At 36.5% G+C, this 20,231-nt stretch overlaps 1 protein-coding gene across 1 annotated transcript in view; it reads right to left on the reverse strand.

The window, feature by feature from the left end:
- CCDC146 (coiled-coil domain containing 146) overlaps positions 1–20,231 on the reverse strand; it is a 113,943-nt gene that overhangs the window by 62,492 nt on the left and 31,220 nt on the right. The gene's annotated exons all lie outside the window — the stretch shown is intronic.

The following is a 20,231-nucleotide window of genomic DNA, read 5'->3' on the forward strand; positions in this document are numbered from 1 at the left end:
ATCTCAGGCCACAGCCCCTGCCCTGCCCCTGTCTTAAGAAGCTGTCACTGTAAACGTGGGTGAGCCCAGAGCGCAGCGGGCAGGGTCTGTGGGCCAGGGTTCTCTCTCCGCTGCTGCGCCCACCGTTCAGGCTCTTCTCTGTGCTGAGAGCACCGCCCCTCTCAGCTGGCTGTCAGCTGTCAGCCCCCAGCTCTGGGCAATGAGGTTACAGGTAAAGGATATCGCCACTTCCCGCAACAAAGACAATTGGGACCTCTGGTGCCCACATTCCTGTTTTGAAGATGCTTTTGCCCACAGTGCTCTTCCCAGTATCCATAAATAACAAATCATTTACCATAGAGGCATCTGGGAAGCCCCAGTGCCAGCAGTGTGTGCGCCACGGCAGTGCCACCCTCCACTTCCCCTTCTAGCAGGCAGATTGTGATGCACAGTGAAGCTTTTCACTGCTAATCGAAGAACTGTTCTTTGAAAAAGAACAAAAAGCCAAAGTTGCAGCTTGCACTTCCCCACTGATACCATAAAATGGAAACTTGGGAGCAGAATATGAGGATGTTTGAGTTCCACTCTTGCTGATCCCCTGGTATGGGGGCTTTTCATGCTGGCAGCATATTTGGACAAGTCATTTAAGTTTTGTTCAATTTATTCTGAAGTATTTTATTCTTTTTGATTCTATTGTAAGTGGAATTGTTTTTGCGATTTCTTTTTTGGATTGTTTATTTCTAATGTGCAGAAGCCATTCAGTTTTGTTCAGTAAAATTATTAACCATGAAAACAGAGGTCAAGCCTTAAAACCTGGTATAAGCTTTCCTATGTGCTCTACAAATGTTTCAGATAAGGCAGAGTATCTTTGACTCTTTTATTTACTTGAAATAGCCTGAGTACCTAGAAAACTGCTTGACACTAAGATGCTCAGAAATATTTAATGAATGAGGTCACTATATCTCACACATCCCTCAATTAGAGTGCTTATCTCGTTAAGCTGATATCATGCTCACATATCTGTTCACCAGATGGGAAGCTCCCTGAAGACAAGAATCATTCTGGTGTCTCAAGAACCTAGCATAGTACATGGCAAACAGCAGGTGCTCACACATGTCTCAAGAATCCATCAGTATCTAGCAGACTGGGAGTGTGGCATGAAAGGCTGGGCATATCACAGAAGGATATCTCAATGTATGGTTTTCTCTCTCCACGTACACATGTGAATTGGGCCAAAAGGATCAAGAATGTCACTGAAAGACTCTAAAATAGTCAGTCTAGAAGGAACACCAACAGCTTGAAGGGTGTGTGTGTGTGTGTGTGTGTGTGTGCGTGCACATGTGAGCGTGTGTGTATAAAGATAACAGGATATAAACTTGGTATTGATTGTGGAAAATTTATGGATTGGTTGATTTTATGTAGAATACACACTCCCCATACAGGTTGGAATGGAATATTAAGAGCCTTTGAACAGAAAAACTGTCAGACATTTTCTCCTGACAGCTTGTCACCCAGGGAAAGTCCTCAACTCAATGTGCCCTACCTCCAAAGATGCATAGCTCAGCCCATAGTTACTCTGTATTAATGACTTCAGTAGATTGGTAGGTCAAATTTAAGTATCAGAGATGTTCAAATCTGTCAATAAAGCATAAATTCCAACACCTGAATATTTGAATCCTAAAAAAAACTCTTTAAAGGGCAAGATAATAGAGTTTTTATAACTAAATGGGTATTATGCTATGTTACGCTTAAACCCAAAGTTAGATCCTCAGAATCTTTTGGTTTATGTTCTAATAGAAGCCAACTAGTCACCTTATAAATTCCTTAAAATATTGTAATTTAATGGTAACAGATGGATAGCAACTACCCAAGGCAATTATCTTGGAATTTCCTCAGAATAGGGTGGAATATTCAGAAACTAACACAGTTTTCCAAGTAATCTGGTTTTTATGATGTTTGGAGAGAGAGTTTTTTAGCTTGTTTTAGTTTTGGAAAAAGGAGAGAAAAACCATATAATACAACCAAGTATAATTTTAACTTCTTTCACTTGATACCAACTTTGATACCTAAGCAAAGTAAAATAAAAAGAAATGAAAAAAAAGTTAAAAAAATAGATTCTAACAAACACTTCACCAAACACAGATGTTTCTAGTTCACTAAGTCAACAATTACAAAATATTTTAATGTGCTTTTTGGCGAACAGGAATAGCCTCATTTCATGGAAGTGCCACATTTCCAGTTATTCTTGATAGGTTGTAACAATATAAGGATCAGTAATTATTTCTACATATTTCTTTATCAGGAAAAGAAGGTAAGATACTACCTATGTCTCTTAAAATATGTAAGATAGCCCTTAATCCATGTCACAGCAGTGTATTTCACTCCAAATATTGCAAACTAGCAGTCAAAAGTATAAATCTGCAGATGTTTTTAGTATGCACAATTTTTAAAGTTAGAAAAATTAGCTGGTAATGTTTAAAAATTTGTAGATTTTGCCATAAAAAACTGAATTTTCAGCTTTTCTTGAAGAATTATTAGATTTGATGACACCAGATTCATATTCTAACATTGTAATAATCAGCTGGCATTGAGCAGAGATTGGCTTTCAGAAGTAATAGAAGAGGCTGCCCCTTTCACAAGAAGCGCAGTCGGCCCCCCGCCCATTCAAGGTGTGTGCAGTGTCCTGACACCTAGGCTGTTCCACTCATTCACGTACCCTTTATGGGCCTTGTAGGCATTTAACATTGGGGTCCTGCTTTGTGTCATGTTTTATAAACATATATATACGTGTGTGTGTGTGTGTGTGTGTGTGTATATGGACTAAGTGTGTGTGACTGCATCATGTGAGGTTTAGAACTTAATGCTTTAAAATTTCTGAGATTTTCCTGCTATTTTTCCATTTTAGCTTCTGATACTTTTATAAAAAGATGAAATAAACATGTCTGATACTTTTTTGACTAATCAACATACTCTAAAAATATTTAAATTGAAATATTTTATTATTTGGATAATGAAATATATTTTATTCACTTTAGTAAAACTTTATGCACCATGGAACAAAAAATAAGCTAAAACGGTTGTGAAGACAATGTGAAAAAATGTGTCAGTCGGCTAAATTTGGCAGGCAGAGGGGGGTGCTGAAAAACAGGAAACTCAGTTAACATAAAGAGCTTTTCCTTATCTACAAACATCATCCTTGCAGCTAATGACCCCTTTGGCTCTGTATTTTATGAGCTTTGATGAAAAAGCAAATTATAATTTGTAAGGAAGTTGCAGATAAAATTCTGAACAACTTACCCTAGCAGTTATCATTTTAGTAGAGGTTTCAGCCAAATAAGAAGTGAACATTCAGTAATCAAATAGATTACTGAGTAGTCAAATGAGAAAATTATTTCCAGGCAAGTAAAGCACCAGAACACAAGGGATTCTAAGAGGGGAGTTATTGGAACAAAAATAATATATTCAGAAAGAGTGTAATTTATGACTTATGGTAAGAAGAAAGACTGGAAATTCCATAAAGGTAGGGACCATGTCCACCTTTCCCATCACTATGTGTCCAAGGTCTAGCCCATGTGGAACTCACAAATACTTGTTGAGTAAGTGAAAGAAAACACACATGCAAGTGCTTAGCAAATAGCAGTCATTCAATAAATATTTACTAAATAAATAATTCATCAAATGAATTTATTCAATAAATATTTACCAAATGAAAATACACAAAAAGTACAAATTAATAATTCTTCTCTTATATCTTATTGAAAGTAATGCTTAATGTTTACTTATTTATGAGAGATTGCTATGTACTATGTTAGGTGCTTTATGTATGTTATTTAGTCCTCACAATAACCCTGTGAAATAAATATTACAATCCGAAATTTAAAAAGTAAAAGAAAACTGAAGATACTTGAGAAACTTGAACAGAGTCACAAAGCTTGTGAGAGGCTTTGTAGGAACTTGATCACAATTCTATTCTGTCACTCATTTTTAAGTGAATTAGAGAAACTCAGAAAGGAGTAGCATAGTCTCTTGCTGATGGCATGGAGACAGTGTGAAACACATCTAGAGACCTTAAGGTAGTACAGGTTGGCAGACATAAAAGACCATAGGAGTGGGTAATATTTGTAGGATAGACACTGTGTCAAACTGATGTTGTGAGGAAGGGTAGGGTGAAGAAATAATATTAGCTAACTTGAAGTCACTTGTAGTGTGAAACCAAAAGACAGTAGTCAAAAATAATTATAAAAAAGGAGAAATGATATTATATAAAGATAACCATTATAACAAAAGCACAAACCTTCCTAAATTCAAGAAGCTATACTATATATACTTTATATAAATATAAAGGAAGGATTAACTTTAAAATAGAATTATACTATAGGAAGGAGGAGGAAATGGGGTAGGGGCTAGGGATAGAAGTAATAATTCTTTGAATATACTTCATTTTGTAGATATGACTTAGAACAGTATAGTACCTTAATTAGAAAATTAAATTTAAAATCAGTGGCTGAAAACTGAAAACAAAATAAATCAATTGAACATAACTATATGTCAAGTTGTTTCATAACTGCACAGTAATTTAAACAATTATATAGGACAATTTGGGAAGTATGAACTGACTGGATAGCTAATGACATTAAGGAATTTTTGTTAGCTGAGGGAATATGATAATGGCATCGTGGTTACATTTTTAAGGGAGTTTTTGTTTTTTAGAGATACATACTGAAATATTTATGAACAAAAATACTTTGATATTAGGGATTTGCTTCACAGTAATCAGGAGTTTGGTGGTGTGGGAAATGAGTGGGGGATGAATCTAGGTTGACCATAAAATGATGATTGCTGAAGCTAGGTTATGGGTACTTGGGGGTTCATTATACGATTTCCTTTACTTTTGTATAGGTTTGAAAATTTTTATTAAAAGGTTATATATATTTCTTGATAACCAGAAGTATCAGAATTTAGATATCCAAGAGAGTGTTGACCTAAAATACTTTAAAGGCTATTAATTTATTCCAATAATATTATATTGTTTCTATAAATATTATAATTGTATATTATAATAATATTATAATATACTTAATCATCCATATAGTCAATGTTAGTTTTTTAAAAAATCACTCTCAGTTGGCTTGTTTTCCTACCTTACTCACCAAACTTAGGTCTACAGAGAGCTAAAATGAATCTTTGACTTTCCTCAAAACCCATTCCATCCTCAGGGAATGAATATTTTCCAGCCATAGAGATGAAGAAAAGAATATACCACAGAATTAGAATAGACTGTATTGACTAGTTTAAAAAGAAAGCACAAAGGAACAATTTCCTAGAACATCTTACAAAGACACTTTGAGTATGTTCTGATATTCTTATCAAACTTAGAGACTATACTCTATTCCACAGAAGAAAACAGATGCTTAGCATTGACTGGTATCCCATCAAAGTGGTTTTTCACTTATATATATATTTTTTTTACAGAGATGCTCCTTATTCTGAGCATTTTGAGAAAAATAGATGAATGTAATTAATAGAGATGAATAGAATGTTAGTTATACTTACAAAGAAATTTTTGGAAAAATCTGAACAATCTAAACTATAGTGTTTGGATTGTGCATAAAAACAATATATGTCAGAAAAATATACTAGGGGCCTGGAGTATGTTATCTCATTTAATTCTTCTAATAATTCTATGAAATAGGTATGTGCCAGAGAGTCTGCACTCTAAGGAGAGAAGCAAGGGTTCAAATTCATGGTGACTTCAGAATCCATCCTCTTTTCACTACTCCACTCTGCCTCCTGCCATTTTGGCTAGAATCAGACAACAGCAGTTACAGGCTTAGTACTAACTATTGAGAATTTATTATCCTTTAAGCACTAATTTCAAACAAATAGCTAGCGTCACATTTTAATTATGGAACTCTAGAGGAATTCCCACTAAAATCAGAAATAAGGTAGGGAAGAGTGACTGGTATAATCATGATCATTTAATATAATTCAGAAAATATATACCAAGGAATTTAGACAGGAAAATATTGTGTATATATGAGAAAGAGGGACAAATGGTCATTATTTGCAGCTGATATAAGTGCCTACATGAAAAATATAAAATAATTTTATAATGCAGTAAGGTGTCCATCTATAAAATAAATTTATAAAAATATAGCTTTCCAAATTAATAATAAGAAGAAGTTTGAAAACATATTGAAGAAAAGATCTGATTCATAATACCAATGGGAAAGATGAAAAATCTGGAAATAAACTTAACAAGATATGTGAAAGATTCATATATAGAAAACTACAAAAGTGTATAGGGAAATGTAAAAGAAATTGTGAACAAATGTCCCAGGCTGATAAAAATATTTTAAAATAGGCCAATTATTCCCAAATTCATCACTAGAGTTTTTGGAACTTATTGTAAAGTACAGTTGGAATAATAAGTTATTTAAATTTATAAAAGGAAGACTTCTAAGTGTGCATTTTCCCTTTCAGATTTAAGATGCATTCTAGATCTATCATACTTAAACAGGACAGTAGCACCAGGGTAGAGAGCCATATCGATGTAACCAGAAAACATTTTGCGTATGGATAAGTTCATGTCAGTTCAGGGAAAAGGTGGAATTCATTAAAACATTGTATTGTAAGAACTTTTTAAACCTTTGGGGGAAAAATATAGTTAGGCTCCTTTGTCACACTTTAAAACAAATTCTAGAGTATTAAAACTCAAACATAAAAAATAAAACCATAAAAATAATAGAAAATGCACATGGCATTTATATGATTGTAGTATTGTGAGGGAATCATAAGGAAAAGATTAATATAAAAATGAAACATTGGGCTTCCCTGGTGGCGCAGTGGTTGAGAGTCCGCCTGCCGATGCAGGGGACACGGGTTCGTGCCCTGGTCCGGGAGGATCCCACATGCCGCGCAGCGGCTGGGCCCGTGAGCCATGGCCACTGAGCCTGAGCATCCGGAGCCTGTGCTCCACAATGGGAGAGGCCACAGCAGTGAGAGACCCGCGTACCGCAAAAAAAAAAAAAAAAGAAACATCTATAAAGACTTCCATATATGTAAATACCACAATTGAAATTCAAATGTCAAAGTTGAACAAAGTATGCAAATACTTGATATACAAAAGGCTAATAATACAAATTTATTAAAAAAAGAACAAATAAGGTTTTAGAAATTAAAAGAAAAACATTATATTGGAAGAATGGAGATCATGAAAATAAAGTCACTTAAACCCAAATGACTAATAATTACATGAAAAATTGCCTAATCTTACAAACCCCGTGACAAAGCAGTTCTATTCCTTGATAAATGCCCACAGAGGTTCATGCACAAGTACACCAAGAGACACGTACAAGAACGTTCAAGTTGCATTATTAGTAATTTATGAAAATTGGAAACAACCTTAATATCCATTGGCAATATATTGCATAAATATAATATTGGTAAAACCAAACAGTGGAAATATACATGCAAAAATATGAATGATTCTCATAAATATAACAGAGAGTGAAAGAAACCAAACACAAAATAATACATTTTGTAGAATTCTGTTTCCATCAAATTTAAAAATAGGCAAAACTGGGACTTCCCTGGTGGTGCAGTGGTTAAGAATCCATCTGCCAATGCAGGGGACGTGGGTTTGATCCCTGGTCTGGGAAGATCCCACATGCCATGGAGCAACTAAACCTGTGTGCCACAACTACTGACACTGTGCTCTAGAGCTTGTGAGCCACAGCTCCTGAGCCTGCATGCCACAACTACTGAAGCCTGCGTGCCTAGAGCGCATGCTCCACAATACGAGAAGCCACCGCAGTGAGAAGCACGCACACCACAATGAAGAGTAGCCCCACTCTCCACAACTAGAGAAAGCCCACACGCATCAACAAAGACCCAACGCAGCCAAAAATAAATAAAATAAATTTTAAAAATAATAAAAATAGGCAACACAAAAGTATGGTGTATGGGGATTCATGCTTAGGTGGTAAAACTATTAAGAACAACAAGAAAAGCATTATCATAAAAGTCAATACAGTGGCTACTACAGGGTGAATGACAGAGTAGGAGGGGAATTTCTGGAAGCTGGCAGTATTTTTTTTTTTTTGACTGGATGGTGGTTGAGTATTTGATTTCAATTGTATCTTTATATTTTGGACACTTTATATGTGTTACATTCAGAATTTTAAAAGATTAAAAACTATGTAGAAGATGGTCTAATTTTTATGAAATTACACACAAACATATATATTTGGAAAGATGATTTGAAATAGTCTAAAATGTTAATAAAAGTCATCATTATACTACAGTCAACAACAACAACAACAACAAAACAATGCCAATTCAAAAATGGACAAAGGATCTAAATAGACATTTCGCCAAAGAAGAATACAAATGGTCAATAAGCACTCAACATCACTAATCATTCTAAAATACAAATCAAAATTACAATGAGATAGGACTTCACATCCAGTAGGATGGCCATTTTCAAAAGAACAGAAAATAACAACTGTTGGAAAGGATGTGGAGGAACTGGAACCCCTGTGCATGGATGATGGGAATGTAAGATGGTGCAGCTGATGTGGAAAACACTATGGGAAGTTCCTCAAAAAATTAAATGTAGCATTACCATAGGATCCATCAATTCCACTTCTGGGTATACACATAAAAGAACTGAAAGCAGGGACTTGAACAGATACTTGTACACTCATTTTCATAGCAGTATCATTCATTTCAGCCAAAATGTGAAAACAACCCAAATGTCCATCAACAGATGGGTAGATAAACAAAATGTGATGTGTAAATACAGTGGAATAGTATTCAGCCTTAAGAAGGAATGATATTCTGATACATGCTATAACATGAACAGACCTTAAAGATATTATACTAAGTGAGATAAGCCAGATATAAAAGGACAAATATTGTATGATTCCACTTATACGAGGTATCTAGAATAGTTATATCCATAGAGACAGAAAGTAGAACAGTTTTTACCAGGGGTGGGGCAGCAGAGAATGGGGATTTACTCTTTATTAAGTACAGAATCAGTATAAGATGATGAAAAATTTCTGGAGATAGATGGTGGTAGTTGTTGCATAATAATGTGAATGAATTTAATGTCACTGAACTGTACACTTAAAAATGGTTAAAATGGTGAATTTTATGTTATGAATATTTTACTATAATAAAAAGTGGTAGGAAAAGATAAAAAAAGAAAAAAGTGGTAAAAAATAAAAAAAAACAAACAAAAAAATAAAAAATAAATAAAATAAAAAAGTGGTAGGAATATAGTTGTCATATGCATTTCTGTATTTTTTTTATTGAGGTATAGTTAACTTACAATACTATGTTAGTTTCAGGTATACAACATAGTGATTCAAAATTTTTATAGATTATACTTCATTTAAAGTTATTATAAAATATTGGCTATATTCCCTGTGCTGTACAATATATCCTTATAGCTTATTTATTTTATACATAGTAGTTTGTACCTCTTAGTCCCCTACCCCTATCTTGCCTCTCCCCACTTCCCTCTCCCCACTGATAACCAGTAGTTTATTCTCTATCTGTGAGTCTGTTTCTGTTTTGTTGTATTTATTCATTTCATTTTTTTTAAGATTCCATTCTGAGGAAATGATTTCCACTTTTTACCACTGAATATGATGTTAGCTGTAGGATTATCATATTTGGCCCTTATTATGTTGAGGTATGTTCTCTATACCCACTTTGTGGAGAGTTTTTTTTTTTATCATAAATGGATGTTGAATTTTGTCATAAGCTTTTTCTGCACCTATTGAGATGGTTGTATGACTTTATTCTTCAGTTTGTTAATATGGCATATCACATTGATTGATTTGCAGATATTGAACCATCCTTGCACCCCTGGGATAAGTCCCACTTGATCATGGTGTGTGTTCGTTTTAATGTATTGTTGAATTTGGTTTGCTAATATTTTGTTGAGAATTTTTGCATCTATGTTCATCATTGATATTGGCCTGTAATTTTCTTTTTCAGTGTGATATCTCTGTGTGATTTTTGTATCAGGGTGATGCTGGCGTCATAGAGTGTGTTCGGAAGCATTCCTTCCTCTGTATAATTTTCTGGGATAGTTTGAGAAAGATAGGTGTTAACTCTTCTCTAAATGTTTGGTAGAATTCACCTGTGAAGCCATCGGGTCCTGGACTGTTGTTTGTTGGGAGTTTTTAAATTACTGATTTAATTTCATTGCTTGTAATTGGTCTGTTCATATTTTCTATTTCTTCCTGGTTCAGTCTTGGGAGATTGTACCCTTCTAGGAATTTGCCTGTTTATTCTAGGTTGTCCATTTTATTGGTGTATAGTTGTTCATAGCAAACTCTTATGATCCTTTGTATATCTATGATGTTGGTTGTAAGTTCTCTGTTTTCATTATTGATTTTATTGATTTGGGCCCTCTTTTTTTCTCGATGAGTCTGGCTAAAATTTTATCAATTTTGTTTATCTTTTCAAAGAACTAACTCTTAGTTTCATTGATCTTCTCTATTTTTTTAAGTCTCTGTTTCATTTATTTCTGCTGTGATCTTGATGATTTCTTTCCTTCTATTAACTATGGGTTTTGTTTGTTCTTCTTTTTCTAGCTCCTTTAGGTGTAAGGTTAGGTTGTTTTTTTAAGATTTGTCTTGCTTCCTGAGAATTTCTGTATTTTCTAACCTTTTTTAAAAAAATTTTTATTTATTTATTTATTTATTTATTTGATTGCACCGGGTCTTAGTTGCAGCAGGTGGGCTCCTTAGTTGCAGCTCGAGGGCTCCTTAGCCATGGCATGTGAACTCTTAGTTGCGGCATGCACGTGGGATCTAGTTCCCTAACCAGGATCGAACCCCGGCCCCCTGCATTGGGAGCGCAGAGTCTTAACCACTGCGCCACCAGGGAAGTCTCTCTAATCTTTTTTATAATGAGCAAGTATTTCATTTATAATCAGAAATTTTTTTTTCAGAAAAGAGATTTAAAACTTTTTTTTCACTTGCCTTCTAGAATGCAGTTCTGGGCAGGGTGAGGCATAAGATGTCTTTAAAAAATTATTATTCTAAGAATTTATACTCCAAGCCAGACAACGCACACAAGCATAAACAGAAAGACAGGTTGAGAAAATTATAGTGACAGATTAGTATATATTGGAGAAATTGTCTGAATCATTTTCATATATAGCAAGGTATGTGAATATCTCATTTGGTAATGCCCAGTTATTTTGAAGGACGTGAGGAAACTTTATTGCTTTCTAAAATCCCAGGGGCATCGTACTCGGAAAGTTTTAATACGGGTAGACTATATTTTTGTAGCATTTCTCTATAGTCTAGCTACAAATTAAGGGTACTGTAGAGATCAGTGTAAACTAGATGGCATGGAAATTGGGAGACATGAGCAGCCTTGGACAGGCATGGACAGGTCATTTAGTTTTCTCTAGACCTGTTTACTCATGTGTAAAATGAAGGGGCTAGTCCTCATAACATGTAATGTCGTTTTCTGAACTTTTACAGCACTGGAAAAGTTTGAAATAGCTGTTTAATATTAAAGTTCCTTTAATAAACTGTAAATGCTGTTTGTCCTAGATATTTCATATTAATTACTGGAATATATATCTAGTATATTCAGCTTCTACCTGACAATGTTATTATTCTATTTGATATAGTACTGGTGTTTTAAAATATGAAAAATTCAGGAAATCACAGTGAATTAAATTGTTATGAAAGCAAATAGTTCCACAGCAAAACTCCTTTAAACATTGGAAATTGGGTATATTGGCTAAAAATTCACACTGTTTATAAAGTAAAGCTGTTTGGAAGGTCTATGTCCTAAAAGTTTATTTAACTTCATTTATGGCAATGTAATAATATAATCTGAAGCAACTATTAACACAACTGGCCACTGCCAAAATGATGAAGAAAGCGTTTATCTTTGATGCCATAATGCTCTGATTCCAGTCATGTCCTCTAACTTTGTTCTCTCAATTTCCATTCCGGAAAAGAAATCCTATAAAATTTGCTTTCCATATGGACTTAATATCTTCTTTAAACAAGACTCTGGTACAGACCCCACCATGATTCAGTTTCTCTCCTTTTTCCCTCGAGTCTCTTTTCTTTGTTTCTTTGTCATCTTTATCCCACCACCTTCATCTCTGTGGGCTCCACTACATTCCTCTGTACTATATTTCTGTCTTCTGTGTTTTAGGTGGGAGTTAGCAGGAAAATTAGAGAAGATGGGCCACATAATAAGCAGCAGATGTTAGCTAGTCGTGGAGCAGGGAGGAAGAGCCACTTAAACTTAGCCTAGATTCTCCAAGTCAGGCCAGGCTCCTCTTCTGGGGCTTGCCTTGGAAAAGAGAAAAGTAAAGTCCCCCAATCCGTATGCTTTTAGTTGCTAAAGAACAACTTCTTCCTCCTCCACACCCCTACTGCCGCAGAACGCAGAAGCAAAGATAAAATAAGAGGGAAAAAACAGGGAAAACAGCAAATGTAAAAGCAAAAAGTTTTCATATGTTTACCTCCTGTGCTCTTATATTTTCAGTGCTACAGCTATATCTTTATTCTGTGCATTCTGCGTAATCTGTACTTTATTGAATTAATAAACCCTATGCTCATTATATAAATTTTAGACCTAGGAAAGCTATACATGCCATTTGTACAGAATATGATTTTCTTTTACAAATCCCTTTCATTCCAAACACTCTGCGTTGTAAATGGGAGATTTTGGAGTGCTGATAGTTATGGAGGTGGGTTAAGAGGCAAAGAAATAAGCCTAATAAAGGAAACAGGAAGTTCTCTTCTCTGCCAGGAAGCATATATCCAACATAGGCATGATTATATACAGACACTGTACAACCTTTGTGGTCTAATTTGAAAAGAATGACTATTTTCAGAGTTAGCAAAGGGAGAGGCCAATGCCATGGCATAGTGGGAGGGAATTGAGAGGTGCAGAAAAGGCCTTGGTGTGCTTACTGACCCCCTTTCTAACACCAAACACGTTCCCTCGGCCCAAGGCTGGCTCTGGCTTGAAATACTTTTTTTTTTTTTTTTTTTTTTTTTGCGGTACGCGGGCCTCTCACTGCTGTGGCCTCTCCCGTTGCGGAGCACAGGCTCCGGACACACAGGCCCCGCGGCCATGGCTCGCGGGCCCAGCCGCTCCGCGGCATGTGGGATCCTCCGGGATCGGGGCACGAACCCGTGTCCCCTGCATCGGCAGGCGGACGCTCAACCACTGCGCCACCAGGGAGGCCCTGGCTTGAAATACTTTGCTCTGCTACTTAAAGCTCCATGAAGTGAGGACTGGGTCTGTTTTTTTGTTTTGTTTTTTTTCTTTTTGCGGTATGCGGGCCTCTCACTGCTGTGGCCTCTCCCATTGCGGAGCACAGGCTCCGGACGCACAGGCTCCGGACGCGCAGGCCCAGCGGCCATGGCTCACGGGCCCAGCCGCTCCGCGGCACGTGGGATCCTCCCAGACCGGGGCACGAACCCGTATCCCCTGCATCGGCAGGCGGACTCTCAACCACTGCGCCACCAGGGAGGCCCTGGGTCTGTTTTTTCATTTATCATCCCCAGGGTTGTTACAGAGCATGGCTCAATAAATGCAAAATAAGGACTCATTGAATGGAGGAATAACTAAAACGAAGAAGATCTTTATAATTTTCCATTGGAATTAATGATCTAATTAAAGGACCATCTGTACTTATGACTTGCTTTGCTATTACATGACTTCTAATTAATAACATCAACAGTCATAAACTATTGCACCTGAAAAGGACCTTAAGATCTCTAATCTGACCTCATATTATAGATGAGGAAACTAATGCCTTTAGTGACAAGAAAGTGGGAGTTTCCTCACTAAGATCATGGGTTCCATAACTACCATTCTAAGGCTCTTTTCACCCTTTTATGTCATGCTATTTTTGAGATGATAATGGTAGTGAATGGAGACTTATTTTAAGACTACGTTTATACATGACTTGACCACAACTTGTGCATCTGTGTTGTCATCTTTTTGTGCAACAGCAGTTGTTGCAGCTGAACTTTATATCAAGTATCAAAACACATGACATATCATTTGTACATGTAAACATGATTGAAATAATTGTGTGTTAAATACACAAGCAGAGGAAAGCTGTGGTAAATAATGGTGGACACTTTAAAATAAGTAAAATAAGGGCCAAGCAATTTTACATCTCTTGATAATGATCAAGAAGTAGTTTCTTATACTCTGAAAAATTTTCATTGCAAACAATAGGATATGGCTCAAATCATAGATAATATCAAACTAGAAGCGGAGAAAGAAGTAAACTTAATAAGTTAATGCTATGCCTCAGAATGCCATACTTTAAATCATGTTTACTATTAAAACTACAACATTTACTCCATTTCATAGATTTTCTTTAGTTACCAGCACAGTAGAAATCACCTTTAAATTAACATTTATTGAGAATTCATATGCTGACATATATATTTCATAAGATAAACTTGAGTCTTTGAAAAACAAGTTTCAAAGAGAGGAAAGAACAGGCTTTTAAAAGACATACATGCAGCATGAAATTATTCAACTGGCATGGAATTAGTTTACTGTTTTCATTTTTCCATAAAAAGTAAATTAAGATGCATACCGTTTGGTTTGTTTTTGTTTTTGTTTTTGCGGTACGCAGGCCTCTCACAGTTGTGGCCAGTTGCGGAGCACAGGCTCCGGACGCGCAGGCTCAGCAGCCATGGCTCACGGGCCCAGCCGCTCCACGGCATGTGGGATCCTCCCGGACCGGGACACGAACCCGTGTCCCCTGCATCGGCAGGCGGACTCTCAACCACTGCGCCACCAGGGAAGCCCCATACTGTTTTTATGAATGAACTGAAATAAATTCCTAAGCTAAATTTTATTATTCAGTTTAAATTTATGTAATTATATAACATATATGATATTGCATGGTATTATATAAAATTATATGACATATAATATATGTAATGTTATATATTCTATAAATTCATATTTATATATTAATTTTAAATGCCAAGTAAAGGCAAACAAAGCAAATAATACCCTAAGGAATGCAAGTGATAAAACAGATAAAACCAAATTAACACTTAGAATGAATATATAGACATTTCTAAGAATTTAAAGCCTTGGATTTTGTAACAGTATACAATCAATCCTCATTATTCATGTATTGCATATTTGCAAATTCACTTACTTATTAGAATTTATTTATAACTCCAGGATAATACTTGTGGGCTTTGGGGACCATTTGTAGACATGGCCAACGTGGTGAAAAGTTTGAGTTGCTCAACACATGCATTCCCAGCTGAGCTCAGAGATCAACACTCTGTTGTCTTATTTCAGCTCTCATACTGTAACCGAGTGCTCTTTTTGTGGTCTAAGTGCCATGTTTTTCCACATTTTTGTGTTTTTTGCTGATGTTTTCACTGTTTAAAATGGCCCTTGAGCATAGTTCTGAGGTGCTATCTAGTGTTGCTCAGTGCAAGAAGGCTGTGATGAACCTTAAGGAGGAAATACATGTGTTAGATAAGCTTCCTTCAGGCATGATTATAGTTCTCTTGGTCATGTATTCTGTGTTAATGAATCAACAATATATACTAAATAAGATGTCTTTAAACAGAAACACACTGAAAACAAGGTTATATATTGATCAGTTGACAAAAATATTAGGACCAGAGGCTCGTGGAAGCCTAACCCTGCATTTCCCCTAGGAGCAATGGTTTGGTATTTGCTAATTCAGTGTTTGTGGTGACATTATAGAAAACATAACTACCATAAATTATGAGAAACAAAGGGAAGACAGGGAAAGCCACAATTTCATTTTTATGATTTCTTTATTATGATTTTATTTTTTGTTTTGTTTGAGGAATATAAAAGGAAACTCAAGATCAATCTCCAATACAAGAAATAAAAATAAACATATTTTGTTTCCTCAACATTGGTTATATGAAATTTATTGAGCCTCTGGAAATTTAGAGAGATGACAGGAAAATTAGATGCCATGCCCCATGGATCTCTTAGCTCCTCCATGATCCCTGGCTTGGTGTGGGATACACAGTAAAAGATTTTGTTGATAAGATACTGACATTGATAAGATGGGCATTCCAAGACTCCCATGAAATATTCCAGTTTCAAAAAATTCTAACCTGAGAAGCCCTGGATATCTCACTGAAGACCTAGGCCATTAGTTCATCAGATGACTGCATGTTTTATAGTCTTACTAAGAGTGGACCTTTGGATATTTCTGCCCTATATTTCTCTTGATCCAGACCCTTAAGGATTCACATAGTGGATCTTTCATGGTAGGTCCATGCTGGAGTGTTTCCTAGTCTGGATCTCTTTATCTATGCTAGAGATTTACTTGCAAGACATAACAAAGAACCTACCAACTATTATTCTAGTTTTAACCAAAATCAGGCAATTCTCTATGGGCTGCTGAAATCAGGCTTTTGTTTAAAGTTCTTTCCATGAAATTTATAATGAACAAGGACTAAGACCTCTAAGGAATACTAAGATAAACATTATTTACTGTTGACATTTCAAACCAAGTAGATTAAAAAGTGAATGTTTTCATTTTTCATCCCAAAACATGTACTCCCTAAAGAACCATCAAATTTAGTAAGTTAGAAACTACAAATATGTTAAATTAATAGGCATAATATCAAGAAAAGGATCTCAGTACTATAAATAATAATTGTTATTAAATTTACTTACTTCCTTTGGTACAAATAGAAACATAAAGGGTTGCTTTATTTTAAGAAAACTGTATTAAGGGAAATGAAGATTTGCTTTTGGAATCTGATCCAGATACAGTAAATGCAGATCCTCTCTTAAATATACTTTGCGTAAGAAAAAAAAAAGAAGTTTGAATATATTGTGAATATAGACTGATGAAAGTAATTTTCATATGGGGCTTATAAAAGTATACCTTGCTCCTTTAAAATCCCAACATGTATTGGTGTCAAATAATTTGTTTAGATCTGAACAACAAGTCTGTAAGTGGGCCTAATGCATCAGTTCCGGGTTGAGAGCAGATATGGGGTAGAAGTTTCCGACACTGCCATGAGGAATCAGTAGGCGATTCTAGGAGTCAGGGCAGGCTGGGCATGAGAAAATCCGGAAAGCTTTTCCAGCAAGAAGGAGAAGGCAGAGAGTCATGGTCAGAGGGTGGGAATTCGGTAGGAGTTGAGGACCAGAAATCAGCTCTTCACGTTTTTGATTATCTGATGGCTGCCTCTTTGAAACCCTCTCTCCTGGTCTTCGTGACACAGCACTCTTCGGGTTCTCATATTTTACCATCCTTTTGGTTCCTGTGGCTTCAAATGGACATCCATATCCATTCTGTGCTGTTTGTAATACTTAGATGTTCAACTGTATGTTAGATATTTCTACTTGGTGGCTTGTCACTCTATTCAAAACAGAAATACTACTACTACTCTCTCCCCAACTCACGGCTCCCTCTCTACTCTCATGACATTGCCATGACATTACGTCACTTCAGTTGGAGTCGTATTTCATGGTGCTCTCTCAACTCTCCCCTCTCCTTCCATTTTTCATCCCTTATCATATTCTATAGATTCTATTACTCTTTGACAAAAATAGTTGCTACCCCTTTACCACCCCTCCTGCCACCACACTAGTTCACCTCTTACCTAGTTCCCGCCACTACACTAGCACCTCTCACCTAGCACAGCATTTCCTCCTGGTTTCTAGCAGAAGACTCATTCCTAAAAATGGTGCTAGAAAAAAAAAAAATTCCCATTATCAACGAAAATTTGAAAAATGCAGCATATGTTAGTTTCTTCTTGGCCAGCCATGATGCACTTTAGCAAATTACTGATAATTTTCAGAGCCACCTGTCCTGGAACGCTGTTGTCACATAACATTTATCAACATCTAGGTACTCACGTTCCAGAAAACACACTTCGGGAAACAGTGACTTGGACTATTTAAATGGCCTCTAAACTGCTCGTTTTGCCTAATCTTTCCCTTTCCAGTACACCTCCAATTTCAGTGATAGATTAATTTCTCTCAAATGCTTAACTGATTATATGATTCCTTTGCTCAAAACCTTCAGTGGCTCCCCACTGATGTAAGCAGTGATTTAAGCACCAGGCTCTCCACAACATGGTACCAACATTCCCTTCCAGTATTATCTCCCTGCCCCCCACATGGCAGGGTGGCACAGGAAAAGACGTGAACTTTGGAGTCGGACCCAAGTTCAAATTCCAATTGTCCTTTAAAAAGTGCGAAACCATAGGCAAGAGATTTATTGCTTTGAACCCTTTCTTTGCTCATCTGCACATGCAGGAAGTAATTGTGTAGACGGGAGGATGTAGTGAGATAGTATTTGTGAAAGCTTCCTGCACGACTGCAGCACAACACTCTGCCCCCGTGGGCTGTAAAGTCATTAGGCATATTAAGCCTCTTTCATGTGGTGGTCACTTAGTGTCTGCCTCTGGCAAGTGAACAATAATCTTTTAAAATTAAGAACCCAGAATTCCCACTTACTAGTGTCGATAAAAACTGATTAATAAAGCGATTTTTGGCCTTTATTTGGGGTATTTTCTACGGTCCCTAAGGGACAGGAGCCACTTCCCATAGCACATCCAAGCTTCTTAGATGGAACTATGCCACTGGCCCTTGGCTAAGTGGGGTGTGCAGGGCCCAAGAATCAACAGCAGTGCCTGGAAAGCAAATCCCTGATTCACAGAGATGAAACAAAAGCCCAATGCAAGAGTCAGAAAGCTATACCTTTGTTAGATTTAGAAAAGCTTAAAAGTGCTTATGATTTCACTTGAAAGTCCAACGTGAACAAAATACAAAGCCCTCAATACCCCTTCCTAAGAAGGAAAAGGGGATTTTTGTTTGATGTGTTCACTAGTGTAGCCTAAGTGCCTGGAACAATGGCTTGCACGTAGGGGATGCTCAGTTAATATAGGATGGATGGATGGATGGATACATCTTCTATAAGCTCTAGCATAGTGCTGAGTATACAGATCTTTAATAAATTCTTGACTGGACTTGACAGGCTAAATATGTGGATTTATAGCCTATCAAGTCAAAGGCACTTCATAATGTACCTTGAACTAAACATCGTTCCTATATATTTCTACTTATAAGATATTTTAATCTATTATCTATATTATCATCATTCTCTTTCTTTTTAAAGTTACCTAATCATTCATTTTCTCCCCTTACAGTAGGGGAGTGTCACAGTTTGAAAGTGGGTGAGGAGAGAGAAATGAAATTAGGAGATTAAATAGATATTTTTAGTCAAAAATTTAATATGCTAAAATTGGTTTGAATACATTAAATGGAATGAAGAGAAAAAGAAACTTAATTTTTTAAAAAGCTGGAAGATGGAGGAAAATGAGACATAAGGTGTGTAGAACATGTCTGACAGATTTGTTTGGAAAGAGTGTTACATTTTGTACACTGCATTTGTTTCCTTCAGCACTGCACCACTCAGAATTTGTGTAACTGTCATTCCTATCTGAGGGGAGAATAGCCAGATTTCTCCTTCACAGTTACAGGAACCAAGGCTCAGCAAAGTTAATGATCTATAGATCCAATAAGAAGTAGATGCAGGGGTGGAATCTAGGTCTCCTGAATATCCAGGAGTAAATACAGTTCGGAAGTGTAAAGTGAGCCTGACACATTTAGAGCCCGTGAATAGTTAGGCTGAATAGGAGCGTTTGGCTGGAATGAAGGAGTCTATAGAAAAGTCATAGGAAATCAGGTTAAAGAAATAAATAAGAGATAGATTACAGAGCACGTTAAATAGTACAATAAGAATTTAGACTTTTAGCCATAATTTTGAAATTATTTTTAAAACAATAAAATCCTTTTTTAATAAGAAACCTTACCTGAGACGCCAATATGTAAAATAAATGAAAAGGAGGCGGTTCCTTCAGTAGAAGCTGTTCCCCCTTCCTGTTCTCAGCCTCTCAGGAGAAGAGTTTGAAAACCATGAAAAAAGGTTTGAAAAGTGCAAAAAGTCATGAATGCAGACATGTTTGGGGCAAAGCAGTGGCATAGCAAGTGGCCTAGAGACCAGGTGGAGGGCCCACTGCGGAGGCAGAAACACAGAGAGGGGACCTGCTAGGGCTGCCAGAGGGGAGGGAAGGCAAAGATGCCGGAGAGAAAAGAAGAATCGGAACCGAGATGGGACGCAGATGTGGAAGGACAGTACAGTCACAGCGTCGGTGAAGAGCAAAGGAGAAGGCTGCTGGTTTTGATGAAAG

The sequence above is a fragment of the Mesoplodon densirostris genome, chromosome 9 (assembly GCF_025265405.1).
Source record: "Mesoplodon densirostris isolate mMesDen1 chromosome 9, mMesDen1 primary haplotype, whole genome shotgun sequence".
Classification (NCBI taxonomy): Eukaryota; Metazoa; Chordata; class Mammalia; order Artiodactyla; family Ziphiidae; genus Mesoplodon; species Mesoplodon densirostris.